At 47.5% G+C, this 23,100-nt stretch overlaps 1 protein-coding gene and 1 long non-coding RNA gene across 2 annotated transcripts in view; both read right to left on the bottom strand.

The window, feature by feature from the left end:
* Positions 1-6,293, bottom strand: part of LOC310712805 (leucine-rich repeat and fibronectin type III domain-containing protein 1-like protein) — a 64,777-nt gene extending 58,484 nt beyond the window's left edge. Inside the window, exon 1 of the mRNA XM_083516180.1 lies at positions 4,921-6,293. The gene's annotated coding sequence lies outside the window, so the exon portion shown is untranslated. The remainder of the gene's footprint in view (positions 1-4,920) is intronic.
* LOC310712949 overlaps positions 1-23,100 on the bottom strand; it is a 2,318,697-nt gene that overhangs the window by 1,668,932 nt on the left and 626,665 nt on the right. The gene's annotated exons all lie outside the window — the stretch shown is intronic.

Raw genomic sequence — 23,100 nt, 5'->3', positions numbered from 1 at the left:
AGGATTGGAAGTGACGTTCAGTGATCGGATAGTTTTAGAATGTTGTTACGGTAACAAGGTACTGGAGCTCTATATAAGCGGGCTGACTGAGCCCTTCAGTTCAGTTCTGGCCTCAGAATAAAGAAGAGCTGTTTGAAGAATCGCTGTGTCGTCTGATATGTTTGCCCACAACTTAACAGAGAGCCAGTGTGGTGTAGTGGTTAAGAGCGGTAGTCTCGCAATCTGGGGAACCGGGTTCGCATCTCCGCTCCTCCACATGCAGCTGCTGGGTGACCTTGGGCCAGTCACACTTCTCTGAAGTCTCTCAGCCCCACTCCTCAGCCCCAAACCTCACAGAGTGTTTGTTGTGGGGGAGGAAGGGAAAGGAGAATGTTAGCCGCTTTGAGACTCCTTAAAGGGAGTGAAAGGCAGGATATCAAATCCAAATCCAAACAGGGATTAGCAGCTAATAAAAGTTTGGGTTCTCTTTTGTTCGGGGCTTCCATCTTGTTCCACCTGGTGACAGGTGGGAGTCCTGTCACGACAGTCTTCAAGAAAGACCAAGCCTACTGGCTGCTGTTTTGCTCTGGCATTCCTGGCTGGAGTCTGTGTGTGTGTGTGTGTGTGTGTGTTTTCTAAGGGAGCCCTCTGATTTCTCCATTAACAGAAAAAACACCCAAAGGTCATTTAGCCCAACCCGCTGCAATGCAGGGGGCGTTTGGCTGGGGCATTTGGAGCAGGGGCTCCTCTGGATGACCAGTTTATTGAGCATTCATCCTGATTTCCTTGTACCATGTCCAGCCTTTGTGACTTGTTTGTTCTAATTTAATCATATAATTGAAGAGGTGGAAGGGTCTCCCGGGGGTCATCTAGTCCAACCCCCTGCAATGCAGGAATCACAGCGACTGCATCCCTGGCAAGCGGCTATCTAGCCTCCAATGAAAGAGATTACACCAACTTCCTAAGGGATCTGTTCCCCTCTCAGACGGCTCTTGCTCTCAGAAAGTAACTCCTAATGTTTAGTCGGGATAATCATCATCATCATCATCATCATCATCATCATCATCATCATCATCCCATCTGGCCGGATTTCCCCAGCCACTGTGGGCGGCTCCCAACAGATTAAAAACAGAATAAAACATCCAATATTAAAAGCTTCCCTAAACAGGGCTGCCTTCAGATGTCTTCTAAAAGGCAGGTAGTTGTTTGTTTCCTTGACATCTGGTGGGAGGGAGTTCCACAGGGCAGAGGGGTTACCAAATGCATGACTGAGTTGAAGGTTGGGGCTCCGAGGTCGAATCTAGGTCGCATCCTCCGCCGGCGGCTGAACTACAATTCCCATCAGCCCCAGCGTGCACGGCCAGTCGCCATGGGAGTTGTAGTCCGTACACCCAGAGCACCCGTACACCTGTAGCAACACCCAGAGGGCCAAAAGTTCACCGCGCCCTATTTAATCCAACCTCTCTCTCTCCCCCAAACTCTTTGGGAGCTTCGGAGAGTAGATGCGAATTTAATTGGTTATTACTGACAATTGTCAGTTTATCTACCCAGGGCAGCTGTTGAGAACATAGATTTGAAGCGAATCGTTTTGCCTGCCTCCTTTAAAATTTTATGCGCCAGATGTCAAGGCCTGTTGGTGAATATTTAGTTTGCCACTTTTGATGTACGGTTGGCTGATAACTTCAGAAGCGCTGACCTTAACGTGCCCTTCATTTATTTTTATTTTATTTGTACAGGTTTGCTGTGTTTTCTAATGTTGCATTAAGCAACTGATGAAAACCTCATGCAAAAGGAAGCTGGTTTGGCTCATGCTGAAACACCTTGCGTAAAATGTGGCCTGTCCCAGATCTGTTAACAGGATGCTTGAATAAATATATGATATTTGCTCTGCTGCAATAAAGAGTTCTGTATTCTCTCTGCATTTTTGGTCTTTCGTTGATGAGGTAACTCGAGCAAGTAAGCCAAGCTGCAAGGCACGGGGGGGGGGGGCGGGGAATAAAGCATGGCTCTCTCTTTGGGTCTGTTGTGCAAAATGAGGCACAGAGATTGTTCAGAGCTCCGCTGAGGAAAACAACTTGCGGGTTACTGAATCCATAATGCATACGCTACACTCAGATTTCTGCTCAGAGAAAGTCCAAATTCGCTCCGCTCCAACTAATTTATGCAGAACAGCATTAATTTACATGACGTATTAATATTGCAAGGCTTTGGGCTTGTTTGTTTGTTTGTTGCAGAATTTATTTAGCTCACATTAGCAAGTGAAACAAGGGCATGGGACAAGGGGGGGAGGCAGGAGAAGCAAACACCCCCCCCCCAAAAAAGAGGGTCAGGGAAGGGTTCAAAACATCCCACCCCGTTCCAAGTCCGTGCTCAGTGCAGACCCCTGAACGCCTTTCTTGAGGACTAGAGACTTGAGAAAGGAAAGGAAAGAGAAACAAATGGATATTCCCTATCCACTCCATGGGTAGCCAGCCCTTTGGATATTCTGGACTACAATTCCCATCAGCCTGTGGCTAATTGCCAGGGTGATGGGAGGCCCCCCAAAACATCTGGAGAGAATCGCTGCTGGATACCCCAGATTCCCAACTCGTGGTGTGCTGCAGATGTGTGGATTGTGTCCCTATACAAGTGCTTCTCATACTTGGGTCTCTGGCTGCTTTAGGACTACAACTCCCATCATCCCTAGCTAGCAAGAGAAGTGGTCAGGGATGATGGGAGTTGTAGTCCCCAAACAGCTGGAGAAAGCAAGTTTGGGAAACGCTGCCCTATACCCTCTTGTCCCTGCCAGAGGAAAGAACCAGGCACCCTCTTCCCTTAACCCATCATTTGCCAACCTGGCACCCTCCAGATGTTGTGCGCTACAACTCCCAACAGTTTATAGGAGTTGTTGCCCAGAACATCTGGATGGCACCAGATTAGCAAAGTCTGCCTTAAACTAGCTGCTCAGCAGCGTACATTCCCATAATACTTACAGCCCAATATTCTTGCCCTCTGCTTGCAGGAAATTTGGGGTGGGGGTTGGGAATTGCAAGCCCCTTCGCCCTGGCTTTTGACACTTGGGGCGTATATTTTTAGGACCCGTCTGATTTTTGTGATTGCAAGTTTATTATTATTTATTTGTTGGTTACATTTATATCCTTTTTCTCCCGTGAGTTCAAGGTGATGTAATATATGGTTCTCCTCTTTATTTAACAATCCTGTGCAGGGGGGTCAGCTGAGAGGCAGTGATTGCACACACACACACACACACACACACAGTCGCAGCCACTCATGTCTTGTGGGAGATTTGAACCCTGGTCTCTCAGCTCCTATTCCAACACGCTAACCACTACACCCCACTGCTTTAAACTGTTTTAAATATTGTGTTTTATCGTTGCAACCCATCCTGAGACTTTAGGATGAAGGGTGGGTTAATAATAATAATAATAATAATAATAATAATAATAATAATAATAATGCAAAAGTCACCAGGTCCCAAATGGCTGAAATTTAAAAAAAAAAAATCAGTGTTTTTATGGGAGAAATAGAGTTGGAGCCATCCAAACGAAGCGAGATGGAAACCTGGGCTCAGGAACAAGGGAGAAAACCCTTTCAGTCACTTGCCACACCTTATATCACACAGATATAGAGACAGCACGCTCCTGAAATCTCGTAAATTTCCTTAATCTCGCTTCATTGGCTCAGCTCTCCTAGCAACTCCGGCAAGAGTGGGCAGCGAATTTCGGGGTGCCAAGAAGGGCAAGGCGCAAAAACGCACACATACACACGTCACTCCCACACTGCAAGGGTTTTGGGGGTTCACCCCACGCAGTGGGGGGGGCAGTACAATTTCAAAGTCCGGAGGAAGCGATGTTTTCCCTTCTAGCTTGTTTTAGAAGGGGGCAAAGCAACTTCTCTCTGTGAGCGCCCGCTGGGCGAGGCAGCCACAAAAAGGGGAGATCATATTATTGTGAATCACTGTGCGCTCCCATCTCCTCGCTCAAAGGGCTTTGAAGGAATGATCTCAAAACAAAACCCAAGAGTTCAATAATTAAAACCCCCCATTTTACGGCGGGGGGGGGTGATCTCTAAAGCATCTTAATCACTCCTCTTTGTTAAGAAGACAGTCGCTGTAAAGCACTTGGGCATGCAAATTACATCCCATAGTAATCGATAGCAATATCATCCTCGGGAGCCAAGGGTTTTGATGGCCATTTGGAGAGTTCTTATTTGTGTCTAATTTCCTTTTATTTTAATCTCCACTGATGCGTCTCCTTAGTGTGTGACACACACACCCATCGTGAATGAGTAGATTAGAATAATTCTGTTTTTAATGAACAGGGCAGGAGGGGGGGGGGGATGGACTGCGAAAAGAAAATCAAGGCGACAGGAAGGGATGAGGTGGTATAGGACTTCCCCATCACTTCCCACGGCCCTTGCAAGGATTACTGAGCAGTGATGATGGGGAAAGGCACTCTGCACATGCTCTATTTCTTCTTCCTCACCTTCCAGATATTTTTTTTCTAAATGGCCAAAGTCGGGCGAGGCCTCAGTGGGCACAGGAATTCAGTGGCAAAGCAAATGCACTCTGCACATGCTCAGAAAACCACCTTTGTCTGGTTAAAATCTTGGTTCTTCCTCCAACTCCTCAAAAAAGAAAAATCAAAAAACCCCAAATCTATCGCAAATCCACTCCCTCCAAAAAATGTTTCTAGCCGATGGATGCAACTGAGAGCTCTTTAGCAACATAGATTTCTATTTGGGCAAGGTTTTGTAAGACCCACAAGGCAAAGCATGCTACAAATATATATATATATATATATTATTTTTTTACAACCGTATCTCCAGAGCCAATACCCCCACCCAGCTCCCTCGGTATCCCAGACAAGTCGGCTTCCGCTCCAAATCTCCGGAGGAGTCTTTGGGTGCCAAGAAGCCCCGACAGCCCAGCAACGCACCTACCTTGCTCTGCAACTCCAGGGACCCATAGGCGTTGGGGTTCACTCCCCACGGCGGCCGGTTCCTAGGGCAGCTGCTCCACCATCCATCCCAGTTCCTCCAAGTCCCTAGAACTGGGAGCCCGGCTCCCATCGGGGAAACCGGTGTGCCCGTTCGGAGGAGAGCACTGCACTGCCAGGGATGCCAGGCAGCGTGCCCATTGGCACCCCGGTTGCCCAAAATCCCCTGCGATGAAATAAGATCTGTAGAGCTACAGAGCGGGGAGAGGGGAGAGGGGAGTTCGAAGCCCACCGCGCCAGCCTCGCTGCCTTCTGCCAGGCTCTCGGTGCAAAAGATGGGCTGGAGGTCCCCAGGCAGCGGTCTTGTCGCCGCCGCCGCTGCGCCAGGAGAGGTGCCCGCCGCTTCACATCCTGAAACGATGCTGTCCGGAACAAAGAGGAAAGCCCATCTCCTTCCTGCAAGGTCTTCCTAGGTTCACCTTTCGGAAGCGATCCTCAAGCGCTGGGAGCCACCCGACGGAGGGATTCCTTCTGCTTTCCTTCAGCTGGTCTCCAATGAGGAAGATGGAGATGGGGGAAGGGATCTCTTTCTCTCTCTCTTTCTCTCGATCTCTCTCTCTCTCCACCAGGGCGTGGAGCTTGCAAAACTGCCCAGAGGTTTCTCTTCGCAAAGGCAGCGGCCATCCAGGGGACCCCGGAAAACACCTTTTCTCTCTCTCTTTAGGTTTGCAGCACCGGATAGCAGAGAAGATATACGCGCACGTTTAATGCATAATAAAATCAACCAGCGGCGACCACCATCTCTCCCGTCTGCAATCCCTCCGCGGCGGCGGACAAAGAGTTAATGTTGCACGGGGTGCGCGTCCCCCGGGGGACTCTCCTGTCCTCTGCCCCCCCCTCCCCACAGCGCCGCTCCTCTATCGCCCTTGCAGATCTCTCTAGAAGCCAAAGAGGGCGGCTTGGGCGCTGCCGGGCAGCGAGGCTGCTCCGCTGGGGGATGGGCGGCCCACGCCCACCGTGGGCATCGCAGCTTGGAGCGGGGTGGGGGGATACAGCGGCGAGCCCCTCTCAGCCGGGCGCTGCATGTGAAGAAAGACCCCCGAGGAGGGAAGAGGAAAAAAAGCCCGGCGGTTCTAGGGCTCGAGGTCGGCGGGGCAAGAGCGGAGCATCCGCAGAGGATGGAGGATGCGGGTTGCCAGGCGATGGGTACCAGATGCGGGGGATGGAGAGAGGGATGCAGGGAGCGCGCCGGCAGGATGGCCCCGCCGAGGGCAGATGGAGAGGGCCGGAGCCGGCAGCCTGCAAGACCCGGCGGCGGGCTCCCTGGCCCAGGATGCCCGGCGCCAGCAGCCGCGCCTTCAGGGAGCGCCTCCTTCTGGCTTGCGCTGGCGAACAAGCAGGGCGGCTTCTGGGCTCTGGACCAGGCACCGGGCGCCCCGCCCCGCCGGCTCTTAAAGGCGCAGCAGAAGCCCCACCCAGTTAGGGGGCTAGCTGGCTTGCACGCTCACACGCACCCATCATTGGCACCCAGGGCAGACTGGTTGCTGCGTTCCTTCTCCCTAAGGTCCCATACCCCTTCATGGTTCACTGCCTTGCCGTGGTGAAAGGGCTTGAATAACTCAGAGAAGCTATGAGCTCTGCTGTGCAGGGCCACCCAAGACGGACAGGTCATAGTGGAGAGTTTTGACCAAACGTGATCCACCTGGAGCAGGAACCGGCAAGCCACTCCAGTATCCCTGCCAAGAGACATCACCTTGCCAACAAAGGTCCATATAGTTCAAGCTCTGGTTTTCCCAGTAGTGGTGTATGGAAGTAAGAGCTGGACCATAAAGAAGGCTGATCGCCGGAGAATGGATGCTTTTGAATTCTGGTGCGGGAGGAGACTCTGGAGAGTCCCATGGACTGCAAGAAGATCAAACCTCTCCATTCTGAAGGAAATCAGCCCTGAGTGCTCACTGGAAGGACAGATCGTGAAGCTGAGGCTCCAAGACTTTGGCCACCTCATGAGAAGAGAAGACTCCCTGGAAAAGACCCTGATGTTGGGAAAGATGGAGGGCACAAGGAGAAGGGGAAGACAGAGGACAAGGTGGTTGGACAGTGTTCTCGAAGCTACCAGCATGAGTTTGACCAAACTGCGGGAGGCAGTGGAAGACAGGAGGGCCTGGCGTGTTCTGGTCCAGGGGGTCACGAAGAGGCGGACACGACTAAACAACAACAACAAAGGTCCCAGAGCGGGTTATTGAAACGCAGCGTTAGAATAATAGAATAGGAGGGACCTCTAGGGTCATCTAGTCCAACCCCCTGCAATGCAAGAATCTCAACACATGGTCTCCCATCCAATTTGAAACCATGACGGACTCTGCTTAGCTTTGCAAATGTGCTAGCATTAGGACCATTAGGAACAATTGAACTTACATAAGAACATGATATAAGTAGATGGATCAGCGTCCTGGTCTCACAGCAGCCAACCAGACAGAGATACCTTTGAGCAGTACATGAGCACAAGAACCTGCTGCCACTGAAATATCTTACCTTTTCCTTCAAGGAGCTCAAAGTAGCATCCATGCTTCTCCTCATTTAATCCCCACAACGACCCTCTTCTAACCCTCAAGGTCACCTCCAGAGAGTTTCATAGTTGAGTGGCGGGATTCAAACTCTGGCCTCTGGGAATGTAAGAAAGTGAAAAGCTTTTGGGAAATGATATACAATGAAATGAAAAAAAATGCTAAGATATACTTTAGTAAAAAAACTGGAGGCTTTTCTTTTAGGGATTGTAGGAAAGGATATAAGAAGAAAAGACTGTAAACTCTTCCAATATGCAGCAACGGCAGCCAGAATCTTGTTGGCCCAGAAATGGAAGCAAGAGGAAATACCGACGATAGAAGAATGGAGACTGAAATTGACAGACTATGCGGAACTGGATAAATTAACTGGGAAAATCAGATACACCAAAGACCAAAAGTTCATCGAAGACTGGGGAAAGTTCGTAGATTATCTGAAAAACATATGTGGCGTGAACACAACACTAGTGGGATTTCAAGAGGCACTGTAAAAATAGAGAAGTATTGTTAATATGAAATAGTGGGAGAAGGGAAGTATAATGGCAATACGAAAGAAGGGAATGTGTAACTAAAGTTATAAATATGGATGATTGTCAGAGACGCTGAAGGAAGTTCAAAAAAGAGACAATTGGTTGTATTTTGGATAAAAATGTATAACTGCATGCAAAATCAATAAAAATTTATTATTAAAAAAAAATCAAACTCTGGCCTCTCCCAGGCCCTAGTCCAACACTTGAACCACTACACTACACTGTCTCTTTCTATGCAAAATAAAAAAATTCCTTCCAGTAGCACCTTAAAGACCAACTAAGTTAGTTCTTGGTATGAGCTTTCGTGTGCATGCACACTTCTTCAGATACACTGAAACAGAAGTTGCCAGATCCTTCTATATAGAGAGAAGGTGGGGAGGGGTATTACTCAGAAGGGTGGTGGGAATGGGAGATTGGCAGATAGCTGAGATGAGCCTGTTGACGACTCTTAACGACTGTAATAGGTCTTATAGGAAAAGGCAAGGGGTGAGAAGGTGATAAATGGCTTAGTCATGAGAAATGGTGAGAAATGGCTTAGTCTTTCTATGCAAAAATTCACCCAGGCTAGGCTTGCTATTCCTGACATGTCTTGGTTTTCGGGTGTGAAAATGGCATCAGGAAAGGATCCTGCCAACTCGGCAAAATGTCAGGGGAAACCCGGATGTATGTCAATGCGTTGGAAAAAGCAGCGGAAACAGCTTCAAACAGGGGTCAGCAAACTTTTTCAGCAGGGGGCTGGTCCACTGTCCCTCAGACCTTGTGGGGGGCCAGACTATATTTCTTTTTAGGGGGGGGAGAACGAATTCCTATGCCCCACAAATAACCCAGAGATGCATTTTAAATAAAAGGACACATTCTACTCTTGTAAAAACACGCTGATTCCCGGACCATCCACGGACTGGATTTAGAAGGCGACTGGGCTGGATCTGACCCCCCCCCCCCGGGGCCTTAGTTTGCCTACCCACAGCTTAAAATCACAATTTTTGGTGGAGGTCTCCCCCAAAAGGCTCAAAATGTTGGTGGTTTCCTAAAATAAAAGGGAAAAAAGCTAAACAACTTTCCAACTCTACAATTCAATGATTCTAACTTTCAGCCCTGAGATGTGAGGTGTCTTTCTCCCTGCCCGCTGCTCTACGGCAACAGATTTATAAGCAGCGTAGTTTCCCCAGCATCTCTTTCCAGGAGTGCAGGATGAGGCCTCTCCTGCCCGCCCTCCTGCTTTTCTTCCCAATGTGAAGGAACTCAGCCATGGCAGTAACCCAGTTTTTGGGTAGGTTTGGGGGAGTCAGCACTTCATACCAGGATTAAGCCTGGCCGGCTGGCTCAGCAAATATATTAATAGATCCTCTCCCTTCCTCCCCCCCCCTCCGCCAAGCACCTCCTGGCCGCATCCTGTATGTGGCACAGAAATGGGAAAGAGGGTGGTGGTTCTGTGTAGCTCAGAAGCTTGCTAGCATAAAGACAGTGGGTCTTATCTGAAGCATCCAATTTTATTTGGGCATTGAAACCTGCAACGTCCTAACGGCGTCGTCACGTGGGGATGCAGATATTGCAAAATCTTGAGTGCTCTCATAAGCACCGCTATGGGGGGGGTCGGTCTTCTGCCTCCCCCTGCGCGGGAATATTCATCAGAATCAGGGATCGGCTTAGCTTAGCTCAGCAGGGAAGCAGAAAGTCCCAGGAATATTCCTTAATTGTAAAAAGGATCTCTGGGGTGGGAGCTCATAAGAAAATAAAAAGAGCCTGATGGATTAGACCATGGGTAGGCAAACTAAGGCCCGGGGGCCGGATTCGGCCCAATCACCTTCTCAATCCGGCCTGCAGACGGTCCAGGAATCAGCGTATTTTTACAAGAGTAGAATGTGCCCTTTTATTTAAAATGCATCTCTGGGTTATTTGTGGGGCATAGGAATTCATTCTTTTTTTTCTAAAATATAGTCCGGCCCCCCACAAGGTGTGAGGGACAGTGGACTGGCCCCCTGCTGAAAAAGTTTGCTGACCCCTGGATTAGACCAAGGCCCACCTAGTCTAGCATCCTCTTATCACTGTGGCTGTGGGGAACCAGAAAGCAAGATTTGAGCCCAAGAGCAACTCTGCTCTCCTACGATTTCCTGCAGCCAGAATTCAGAAGCATCGCTGCCTCTGACCGTCTAGGAGCTGTCTAGGAGCCATCGACAGCCGTCCCCTCCGTGATTTTTTCTCCTCCTCCATGAAAGCCATCCATGGCCAATCAATACTGTGGCAGTGAGTTCCATAGTTTAACTATGCTCTGTGTGAAGAAGTACTGGGAATTAACGACAGGAGAGCCGGTCTCCTGATAGCTGAGGACCTCTCTCTGTTGCTTGAAATGAGATCCCCAGCGCAGATTGCTTCTCCAGAGGAGAGGAAGGCAATTTGCATCTGAGCTGAATGGGAGAAGCTGAGCAGAGAAGTTCTTGCAGGAAAGTTAGCAGGAACTGGGCAGGGGGTGTGTTTCGGTATATTGCTCCCTGGGAAATCTGCTGCAGGAAGGCTTCTTTGCTTCCAGTACGCTCTGCATGCATATTGGGAAACAAAGAAAAAAATATCTATTTCTATCTCTTATTGAAAAGAAGCCAAATTCTGTATATTCTGGACAGATAAACGATAGGATTTATTCACGCAGTGCATAGCTAAAGTGAGGGATTTCCTCCCACAGCAGACTGTGATGGACTAGGATGCTGGACTAAGTGGATTTAGTCAAAATAAAAAAATTCCTTCCAGTAGCACCTTAAAGACCAACTAAGTTAGTTCTTGGTATGAGCTTTCGTGTGCATGCACACTTCTTCAGATACACTGAAACAGAAGTTGCCAGATCCTTCTATATAGTGAGAAGGTGGGGAGGGGTATTACTCAGAAGGGTGGTGGGAATGGGAGATTGGCAGATAGCTGAGATGAGCCTGTTGACGACTCTTTAAGTAATACCCCTCCCCACCTTCTCACTATATAGAAGGATCTGGCAACTTCTGTTTCATTGGTCCCTGCTCCTGCCAACCTAGCAGTTTGAAAGCATGTCAGAGTGCAAGAAGATAAATAGGTAACACTCTGGTGGGAAGGTAAACGGCGTTTCTGTGCGCTGCTCTGGTTCGCCAGAAGCGGCTTAGTCCTGCTGGCCACATGACCCAGAAGCTGTACGCCGGCTCCCTTGGCATATAGAGCGAGATGAGCGCCGCAACCCCAGAGTCGGCCACGACTGGACCTCTAATGGTCAGGGGTCCTTTACCTTTTTTAAACTGCTAAAAGATGAAAATGAAAATCAGATAGGTGGGACTTGGGGAAGCCCACTTAATGTTTAGAAAAATAAGGATATGACAAGAATTTGTTTGTACTGTTTGTCTTTTCTGTTTGTGTTTTTACCGGTATTTGTGTTATAAAATGAATTAAAAAATTTGGGGGGGGGAATGTAATAGATAAATACATACTACAACTCCCATCAGCCCTGGGACACCCCCCCCTCCTCTCTGTCTCCCAGCCTCCTCCTCTTCTCCCTCCTCCCCTCCCTTTTCCTAGCCAGGGAAATAATTGCTAAGTTCTAAAGAGATCTCCCTCCTCTTCCCTTTGCCCTCCCTCCCTCCCAATTTAATATCGGCAGCTGCACCAAACTGGCCTCTGGGAGAAGAGGCCGTGAGTGGGATTAATAACCCAGCGTCCATAGCAAGGCGCATGAGATGGGTTGTCTGGGAAATGTGGTGCATTGAGGGCAAGGGGTGGGGAGAGAGAGAGAAACAGAGGCTGGCTCCACGAGACCCAAATAATCCTGTATAAAGCATGTCTGATTAGGAAGCTCGGGGACATGGGAATAATAGGCCTGTCAGTTGCTCTTAATAAAACAGGTACTCTGCGGGGGGAAATGTGCCTGTTCTGCACAAGTTTCTGGATAGTTAGTCCTGGGGCATTTGAGAGGTTTAACTTTGCAAGCGAGGTTCTGCCGGCGTCCCAGGCTGACACACTTTCTGCCTCACAAGCTCCTCCGCTCCATTCTGCTCTTGCGCTTTGTTCATGCTCAGATCCACCGCTGTCTTTGTTACTGCATTACGTGCCTTCGCACTGCTGGCAGGTTCTGGGGCGATGCCTCTGTTGAATGCTGGACTCATGTTGTTGTTGTTTAGTCATTTAGTCGTGTCCGCCTCTTCGTGGCCACCTGGACCAGAGCACGCCAGGCCCTCCTGTCTTCCACTGCCTCCCGCAGTTTGGTCAAACTCATGCTGGTAGCTTCGAGAACACTGTTCCACCATCTCATCCTCTGTCGTCCCCTTCTCCTTGTGCCCTCCATCTTTCCCAACATCAGGGTCTTTTCCAGGGAGTCTTCTCTTCTGCTGAGGTGGCCAAAGTCTTGGAGCCTCAGCTTCAAGATCTGTCCTTCCAGTGAGCACTCAGGGCTGATTTCCTTCAGAATGGAGAGGTTTGATCTTCTTGCAGTCATTGCTTTTCTCCAAGAAGCAGGCGTCTTTTACTTTCGTGGCTGCTGTCACCATCTGCAGTGATCATGGAGCCCAAGAAAGTAAAATCTCTCACTGCCTCCATTTCTTCCCCTTCTATTTGCCAGGAGGTGATGGGACCAGTGGCCATGATCTTCGTTTTTTTGATGTTGAGCTTCAGACCATATTTTGCGCTCTCCTCTTTCACCCTCAATAAAAGGTTCTTTAATTCCTCCTCACTTTCTGCCATCAAGCTTGTGTCATCTGCATATCTGAGGTTGTTGATATTTCTTCCGGCAATCTTAATTCCGGCTAGGGATTCATCCAGCCCAGCCTTTCACATGATGAATTCTGCATATAAGTTAAATAAGCAGGGAGACAATATACAGCCTTGCCGTACTCCTTTCCCAATTTTGAACCAATCAGTTGTTCCATATCCAGTTCTAACTGTAGCTTCTTGTCCCACATAGAGATTTCTCAGCAGACAGATGAGGTGATCAGGCACTCCCATTTCTTTAAGAACTTGCCATAGTTTGCTGTGGTCAACACAGTCAAATGCTTTTGCATAGCCAATGAAGCAGAAGTAGACGTCGCTGGACTCATAGAACCACAGAATTGTAGAGTCGGAAGAGTCCTCAATCTATTCCAGCCCATCTCCGCTTCCAGATCTTTGTTTTATTTGTTTTTGTTAAAATCTGTAAAACTCAATAAAAAATTATTTAATCAAACACAGTCAACATTATCTCAAAAACAAAACAGGATATAAATCCCCAACCATTTCCCCCCTCTCCACGACTTCCCTCAACTTCATTTTCTGGTTCCTTGAATATTTGAATATTTCTGGTTTCTTGAATATTTGCTTCCCCTTCTTGTTTTATTCCACCTTAATATGCAGTCTTTAACCTAAGTATTATTATATTCTTAACATTTTTATACCCTACTTATTTTCATATTTCCTCTTGCACTTTGCTATTTTCCCCTTTTAATTTCTATGCTGTTCATTGTAAATGTTTACTGAGTCCACATCTTTACAGTTTTTCTGTAGGTGCAACATAAATGGTTCTCAGACTTTTTTAAATAAAAAAATCTCTATTATCCTTGTCTCTAAGTTTTCCAGTTAACTTTGCCATTTCAGCATATTGCACCAGTTTTTCTTGCCTTTCGTCTTTTGTTGGTTTCTTGGCTTCCAGACCTGTAGTCACTTTGATCGCCCTCCTCTGCCCACGTTTCAGCTTGTCAATGCCCTGCTTAAACTGTGGTGTCCACAGGACTCCAGATAGGGTCTGGTCAGAGCGGTGCCATTACTGTGGTACCTTGGTTCTCAAACTTAATCCATTCCGGAAGTCCGTTCCAAAACCAAAGCGTTCCAAAACCAAGCCACGCTTTCCCATAGAAAGTAATGCAAAACGGATTAATCCGTTCCAGACTTTTAAAAACAACCTCTAAAACAGCAACTGAACATGAATTTTTACGACCTAACGAGACCATTGATCCATAAAATGAAAGCAACAAACAAGGTACTGCAGTCACACAATCAATCCATCAGTAGCTGATCTGGGTTCCACACAAACACAAAACAAAAAGAGCCGCAAAAACAAAAACGCAAAATAAATAGCAAAAACATAGAGACCTCAGAGTAACACTCAAAACAGTAGTGCGGCACTCAAGTCGGAAGTGTAACACTCAAAACGGAGCACGTTCGGCTTCCGAAAAAACGTTCACAAACCGGAACACTTGCTTCCGAATTTGCAGTGTTTGGGTTCCAAGTTGTTTGAGTACCAAGGCGTTTGAGAATCAAGGGACCACTGTACTTCTGTGTAGAGTGGTACCTCTGGTTGCGAACGGGATCCGTTCCGGAGCCCCGTTCGCAACATGAGCAGAACGCAACCCGCTTCTGCGCATGACGTCACTTTGAGTGTCTGCGCATGCGCGAGTGGCCAAACCCAGAAGGAACCCTTTCCCGTACTTCCAGGTCGCTGCGGGATGCAACCTGAAAAGATTTAACCTGAAGCAAAGGTAACAAGAGGTATGACTGTATGTGGATACCGTCATTTACTATGGCGCCATCTACTGGTGGGCTCCCAGCCTTGTACCCTATGACCCCTGCCTGTGACCTTCCTGAGTCACCATCATTCAGGGTAGTAGATGCTGGGGCAGACGCTGGTCTGAGTTAATATAATGCAGCTTGCTTCATATGCTCAGCATCTTCTGCAACATCCTATTTTCCCAGGGCACCTGATCGGAGGCTCCCTCCAGCAGACTGGATCCTTGTAGTGAGGGTTTCTTGAAGCCTTGAATTTCGAAGACCGTGACTCGGCAGCGCTGCCTCTGGGGCCAACTGACAAGGAAGACGACGAACCCTCTTAATACGGGATAACGTTTTGGTGCTGGCAGGCATACGCATGTTTTTGCTCGACATAACAAATTAAAATATGGAGAGTTATTCTTCCCCCTTCGCGTTGTCTTATGCTTTATATTAAAAAAAAAAAAAAAGCGCCGCCCAACCCCGGGCGCTTTCCATCGCGTTATAAATTAAATGCATTTTTAAAAGATGTGTACACTCACATCATGCAAATGTGTGAACGGGAGATTACACAAATAAATTCAATGATGGCTTCAAGATTCAGATTTAACACCAGGGCCGTCCTGTAAATGGCGAGGATTAAAGGGATCTTTCTGCGCACAGACAGGCACGCGCAGAGGCGTTCCAAGTGTATTGTGACGGTGTCCAAGTCTCTGTTTTTCAAATCCAGAAGCTTTGTAATTCCCAGGGAATCGGGCGCCAGTCATCTCTACAGCCAGGGGTTCCACCACAGCACAGCCACTGTTAAAGGCAGAGTGCAAGAATGGCTAAGTTAGCTGCTTAAGTCGCAAGGACTGGCACATTGCAAATGCATGAGGAAAAAAGAAATGACAGTGTCATTTCCATTCTACCTGACCCTGCTGAGTCTCTCTCAAAGCCTCAAATTCATTATTTGAGGAGGAGGGTGTGGGACGTGCCAATCTCCACTGCTTGATTTCTCAAGCAAAGAGGTGCCAGGGCTCAACGCTCCGGGAAAGTCAAGGTTTCTGCTTCAGAAGACACCCCCTCCCTTCCTAATCCCAAATGTGAAGAGGAACTCCTGCTAAGCTTAATACTGGCTAAGCAGGGGCTCCCCAGCATTTCAGGCATATGGGCATGGCCAGATATAGGTTTGATGAAACTACAACTAATCCAGAATAGACTAGACTGGTGACTGGGAGTGGCCGCCAAGACCACATAACACCGGTCTTGAAAGATCTACATTGGCTCACACGACGTTTCCGAGCACAATTCAAAGTGTTGGTGCTGACCTTAAAAGCCCTAAACAGCCTCGGTCCAGTAGACCTGAAGGAGTGTCTCCACCCCCATCGTTCTGCCCGGACACTGAGGTCCAGCTCCGAGGGCCTTCTGGCGGTTCCCTCCCTGCAAGAAGCGAAGTTACAGGGAACCAGGCAGAGGGCCTTCTCGGTGGTGGCACCCGCCCTGTGGAACGCCCTCCCACCAGATGTCAAAGAGAAGAACAACTACCAGACTATTAGAAGACATCTGAAGGCAGCCGTTTAGGGAAGCTTTTAATGTTTAACAGACCACTGTATTTTAATATTTTGTTGGAAGCCTCCCAGAGTGGCTCGGGAAACCCACCCAGATGGGATTATTATTATTATTATTATTATTATTATTATTATTATTATTACTATTATTAGATGAGGCCCTCAGCTCCTGAAGGTAACGCGGCCCTTTCTATGTCCAGCTGTCCTTTGTCAACAACAAATGGTCCCTGTTTTTGTGTGTTGAATATATGCAAGATGGTCATTACGGACCTCATCTCAAGCCATTGGCACATAACAAACAGGAGCCTATACAACACAAAACACTGTTGCTGTACGTAGGTTTTTATTTTATTTCTTTTTTATCTTATATTTTGGAAATATACATCCAGGGGGGTTTTCCCCTTTAAATTTTTTGGGGGCCCCCAAGAAAGTGGGGCCCTAAGCTAGAGCTTGTTTAGCTTATACGTAAATCCGGCACTGCCCACAAGTGAGCTATGGCCCTCTCTCACAGAGACACTAGCTATAGAATGAGAAGGAACCGTAGAATCACAGAACTGTAGACTTGGAAGGGACCCCAAGGGTCATCTAGTCCAACCCCCTGCAGTGCAGAAAGAAATTCGAGCACACATGCTGCTCAAAAGCCCTTTCATTTCTTAGTGCTTTACATTTTCTGGCAATCAAGCCCTTCTGTTCCAGCTGCCAAGCCCTTGACGCTAATTAAAACCTGGATGGCGCTTCTTCCAGCAGGATTTTCTCTACTAGAATCCTGCTACTTTGCATACCTCCAAAGTCTCACTTTTCTGCCTGCCATAACGCAATTATCTCCACTGGAAAGAAACTTTGGGGGGAGCATCAGAAGCAAAGCGGAATGATGCGCGGATGCTCCAGCAGAAATCCAACACTAATGCGTTGCATGCATGTCGCGTAGCAAAATGCACCTGCAATAACAAACCAGGCCATGGAGCATGTGCAGAGTGCCTTTCCCTTTCCCGATGGGGATACATAGCCAGCCTCCTATAGACATTCAAAATTAAGGAAGTGACAGCTGGTCTGGACTCCAAGTTCAAAACACGAATAATGGAATCATCCTCTGTTGAGTAACGGCAGCACATTCCGCTACCCATCTCTGGTTGCAAATGGGGCGTATTCAGAACTAGGGGTCATGAGAAATACTCTAGGCCCGCAGCATTTCCCTGGTCCACCAAGTCTGTAATTCCATCAAAAAAAGAAATCAGGTTGGTCTGGCCAAAGGCCTGGAAACGATGCCTTATGAGGAACGGCTAAGGGAGCTGGGCGTGTTTAGCCTGGAGAAGAGGAGGTTAAGGGGTGATATGATAGCCATGTTCAAATATAGAAAAGGATGTCACATAGAGGAGGGAGAAAGGTTGTTTTCTGCTGCTCCAGAGAAGCGGACACGGAGCAATGGATTCAAACTACAAGAAAGAAGATTCCACCTAAACATTAGGAAGAACTTCCTGACAGTAAGAGCTGTTTGACAGTGGAATTTGCTGCCAAGGAGTGTGGTGGAGTCTCCTACTTTGGAGGTCTTTAAGCAGAGGCTTGACAACCATATGTCAGGAGTGCTCTGATGGTGTTTCCTGCTTGGCAGGGGGTTGGACTCGATGGCCCTTGTGGTCTCTTTCAACTCTAGGATTCTATGATTCTATGATTCTATGATACTATGACTTATTTTTGAGAAAACCATGCTGGGTCAAAGTAACCACAGCACCCTTTTCTAAATTCTCACAGACTGACTGTTGAATTATCTGTTCTAGGACCTTCCCTGATATTGATGTCAAGCTCACCAGTCCGTAGTTACCTGGGTCTTCTTTCCCCTCCTTTTTTAAAAAATAAAATAACTATATATGTAACTATATATTAGGTAAAGGTAAAGGGACCCCTGACCATTAGGTCCAGTCGTGGCCGACTCTGGGGTTGCGGCGCTCATCTCGCTTTATTTTTGTTGCATGTGTTTTTTTGTGGTTGTTGATTGCATTGAAAAAAGGATTAAATGAATTAAAAACAACAATGGTGTCAGTAGTGGGATACTAAATAAGTAAATAAGTAAATAAATAAATAAATAAAGCATGCAAGCAAGCAGGCAAGGAAGGAAGGAAGGAATCTGGACACAGGTCCTCTTCTTCTCCTGCCCGGCGAGAATGGCTGAACCTGACAGAGCCAAGACAAATCTGGGAATGTGTGCGATTTGCAGACACCTTCTCCTGCTGGTTTTGCTGACAGATCTGAAAATGCCTGAGGAAGCCCGAGGCGTTTGGAAGGCATACCTGGCAGGGGAGCAGATCAGAAAAACTTCCGCTCCACGCCACTCAAGAAGGAGGTTAGGCGGAAGAGACAGCTGTCAACAGCTGCCAAGTCCCCGAGTCTCTTCCCAAGCAACCTGCAAGAAGCGTCTCTCTCTCTCTCTCTCTCTGGGTTTCCTAAAAGGAGGGGAGGCGAGGAGGAATCCACCCCATGACAGGGTTTTGCTCCTTGATCTCAGCCTGATAGGGAAGAGGAGATGAAAGGTTCATTACCGCCTCAGCAAATTTGAAAGAAGATTAACCCCTTTGGAGTTTCTGAGTCTCCATCCCTGTTGCCAGGAAGACTTAAAAGATACTAAGAAGGGGGAAGGGGGGTGTTGCAAAGAGCAGGGAGTTTTACAGAAACTTTACTCCCCAAATTGACTTTGTCGATCATTCGTAGCTGAGTAGGATTGTCTTCCATAACATGGTTTTAACAATGATTCCATAAGTGACTGTGGAGGCCAGTTCTGGATCCACACGTCCTTCCACAGTGGGGACATTGGTTTCCGGGCGGGAGTTGATCATGGTGTGGATTTGCCAAACGTGCCTTCCTCCTAGCACGTTTCTTCCTTGCGTCCTGAGTTTGAGTGTCTTCAAAGCCCAGGACACCTTTGGGAAAGGCTGTTCTCCAACTGGAGCGCTCGCAGGCCAGTGTTTCCCAGTTGTCAGTGTTTATAGAAATGGGATGTTTTGCCGCTATACTTCTGGAAGTTTGTTTGGTTTTTTTGTGGGATGTGAAACACAAGAGCAGTCAAGTACAACATTCCTAGAGTGAAAATGTTTACACATGGGGAGGAATGTTTGTCTAGCCAGCAGATAAACTGGGACAGACTTCCTCTGCATGTGACTAGAGGTGGGCGTGGCCTCACCTGTGCAGGTAACGACAACAGCACAGGGCAGGGCAGCCATCTCTCTCTTTGACTACATGCATCGAAGAAGCAACATCTGCTTAGCCAAAGATGCTCTCTTGGCCTCCAGCCGAGAGAGGACAAAGGGACTGTCTCCTTATTGGATAGTTTCCAGGTGTATGTTACTTTTCTAAGCTAAGTCTGCCTTCTGGGATCCAACTGTGAACAGAATGATGTGTGAGTAAACCTTTATATACTTTTATAGAAGACTGTGTCGTGTCTTAATTTTTATGAGGGAATAAGGGGAAAATACCAGAACAGTTATTATAGAGACTTTAGTGAGCCTGAGCAAACGCATCCGCTGCGAGTTTAAAAAGGGGAATGTTACTCTGCTAAATTGTGAACTTGTTAACAGAAGTTGGAAAGGCTATAATAAAACAATATATCCTCTCCTGCATCCTTGCACATTCCCACATTTTTAATAGTCTTTAGTAAAGCTGATGGGGGAATAGTAAACACCTTTAAAAAAAACATAAGCAGTGTTTGCAGGGTCAGGGCAGAAAGGGCTCAACTAGTGCACCATCCTCTTCTCGCAGCGGCCAACCTGATGTCTGTGGGAAACTCACAAGCAGGATTTGAACACAAAACCTCTGTCCCCCTTCCCCTGATTTCCAGCAACTAGTATTCAGAAGCTTTGCTGTCTCCAACTGTGGAGGGCCGTGCACAGCCATCATGACTGGTAGCCATTGATAGCTCTCTCCTCCTCCATGAATTTGTCCAATCCCCTTTTAAAACCATCCAAGAGAGTGGCCATCACTTCCTCCTGTGGCAATGAGTTCCATAGTTCAACAATGCGCTGCTTGGTCAAGGACCTCCTTTCCTCTTCCAGCATTCAGCTTCATTGGAGGTCCATCAGTTCTCATGTCCTGGAGCGGCGTGTTTGCTAAACAGCTTGGAAATCTCTTCTCAGCTACTACCTTTATACTGGAGCCCACAAAAGACATTGGTGCCTCCTCAACGGAGATGCTCTGAGATAATTTTTTTAACAGAAGCACCAGCCACAAATCATATACACATCGGTAAAAATTGTGGTCTGTGTGGGTGGCAAGAGTTTGGGGGTAGGAAAGCAAGCTCCCCCCCCCCCTCCCTGAGGGAACGCTGTCTCAGAATTAAGTTTACTGCTGTCGGTTTCACTAAAACAAGGAATAATCTACTGTTCCTCACTGGATGTGCCGCGTTTACATATATTTTACGGAAATGCGACGAGAGAAACCAGGCCTCGTCTTGCGAGCCCAGTTTCTTTAATAGCTAGCGAGGCATCAGATCTGTTCGTCTGTTCATTTATATACCGGGTTTCCACTTTAAAGAAATGCCAAAAGCAGCAGACAATATTGAAAAGCAAATAAATCAGGGGAGGCGAAGGCGTGCTGCAAAATGGAAAACAGGGCTGGGGGCAGGAGGCAGAGAGGGGGAGTCAGGATGGAGGGGGAGCAGAGAGACAGTGGAGGGTGACTCCTTTGCGGGGTGCAAGCCTGGGAAGCGTTTTCTGGGGGTCCTGGGCTGCCCAGACGACAAGACCCCACCCCCCGTCTCGACATTGCTGAGGTGGTCCTAAGGAAAGCAGAGCAAGACATAATAATGGGAGCCAGTTAGACTGCAGGAATTGGATGCCCTCCAACATGTCTCCAATGAAAATATTCTATTCTTATTCTTATTATTACTATTATTTATTATTTATACCCCACCCATCTGGCTGGGCTTCCCCAGCCACTCTGGGCGGCTTCCAACAAAATATTAAAATACAGTAATGCATCAAACATTAAAAGCTTCCCCAAACAGGGCTGCCTTCAGATATCTTCTAAAAGTCTGGCAGTTGTTTTTCTTTTTGACATCCGGTGGGAGGGAGTTCCACAGGGCAGGTGCCACCACTGAGAAGGCCCTGTGCCTGGTTCCCTGTAACTTGGCTTCTCGCAGTTAGGGAACCACCAGAAGGCCCTCGGAGCTGGACCTCAGTGTCCGGGTTGATAAGAATAAGAATATTATTATTATTATTATTATTATTATTATTATTATTATTAATACCCCACTCATTGACTGGGTTGACCCCAGTCACTCTGGCCAGCTTCCAACTTATATAACAACATAATAAAACATTAAACATTAAGAAATTTCCCTATGCTAGGCTACCTTAAGTTGCCTTCTAAAGGTTGTATAGTTACTTATCTCCTTGGCTGGGGGGGATCACATAATTCCACACCCTCCAACATTTATTCAACAAAAATGGGAACATTCTGTTCTATTATTATTATTATTATTATTAATAATAATAATAATAATAATACCCCACTCATTGATTGGGTTGGCCCCACTCATTCTGGCCAGCTTCCAACACATATAAAAACATAATAAAAGATTAAGAAAACATTAATAAAACATTAATAAAACATTAATAAAACATTAAGAAATTTCCTTATAGAAGGCTGCCTTCAGTTGTCTTCTAAAGGTTGTATAGTTATATTATCTCCTTGGCTTGGGTGGGGTGGCGGTCACATAATTCCACACCCTCTAACATTTCTCCGATGGAAATAGGGACGTCCTAAGGAAAAGCGTGACATTCTGGGATCAAATCAGAAACTGGGGAGACTTCTGCAAATCCAGGGTTGTCCCGGGAAAATAGGGACACTGGGAGGGTCTGGAGCTGCCGGAAGGAGTCGTACAAGGCGCTATCCAACCACCTTAGGGACTCCGCTCTGGATCTGTGTAGGGTTTACTACCTTTTCTTCTCCCAAAGATATCCTAAAGGGCAACTGAGGTTTAGGGTCAGAGTCTTCCTTCTCCTAGATCAGAGATGAAGAAGAAGAAGAAGAAGAGTTTGGATTTGATATCCCGCCTTTCACTCCCCTTCAGGAGTCTCAAAGCGGCTAACATTCTCCTTTCCCTTCCTCCCCCACAGCAAACACTCTGTGAGGTGAGTGGGGCTGAGAGACTTCACAGAAGTGTGACTGGCCCAAGGTCACCCAGCAGCTGCAGGTGGAGGAGCGGAGACGCGAACCCGGTTCCCCAGATTACGAGTCCACCGCTCTTAACCACTACACCACACTGGCTCTCACTTCCCTCTAAAGTACGTGCAGAAACTGCCTTCTTGACTGTTGGACCATTTGTTGTTGTTTAGTCATTTAGTCGTGTCCGCCACTTTGTGACCCCCTGGACCAGAGCACGCCAGGCACTCCTGTCTTCCACTGCCTCCCTCAGTTTGGTCAAACTCATGCTGGTAGCTTCGAGAACACTGTCCCACCATCTCGTCCTCTGGCGTCCCCTTCTCCTTGTGCCCTCCATCTTTCCCAACATCAGGGTCTTTTCCAGGGAGTCTTCTCTTCTCATGAGGGGGCCAAAGTCTTGGAGCCTCAGCTTCAGGATCTGTCCTTCCCGTGAGCACTCAGGGCTGATTTCCTTCAGAATTGAGAGGTTGGATCTTCTTGCAGTCCATGGGACTCTCCAGAGTCTCCTCCAGCACCAGAATTCAAAAGCATCCATTCTTCGGCGATCAACCTTCTTTATGGTCCAGCTCTCACTTCCATACATCACTACAGTGGTGCCCCGCAAGACGAATGCCTTGCAAGACGGAAAACTCGCTAGACGAAAGAGTTTTCCGTTTTGGAGGTGCTTCGCAAAACGAATCTCCTATGGGCTTGCTTTGCAAGACGAAAATGTCTTGCGAGTTCCTGCGGGTTTTTTTTCCTTTCCCCCCCTTTTTCTAAGCCGCTTATCAGCTGATTCGATAAGCTGATAAGCCGCTAAAAGCCGCTAAAAGCGCTAATAGCGCTAATAGCGCTAATCCACTAATCCGTCAATGGGCTTGCTTCGCAAGACGAAAAAACCGCTAGACGAAGAGAATCACAGAACGGATTCTTTTCGTCTTGCGAGGCACCACTG

This window comes from Podarcis liolepis (genome assembly GCF_965112155.1).
Source record: "Podarcis liolepis genome assembly, chromosome: 7".
NCBI classification, from domain to species: Eukaryota; Metazoa; Chordata; class Lepidosauria; order Squamata; family Lacertidae; genus Podarcis; species Podarcis liolepis.
This window is presented reverse-complemented; position numbering and strand designations above follow the sequence as displayed.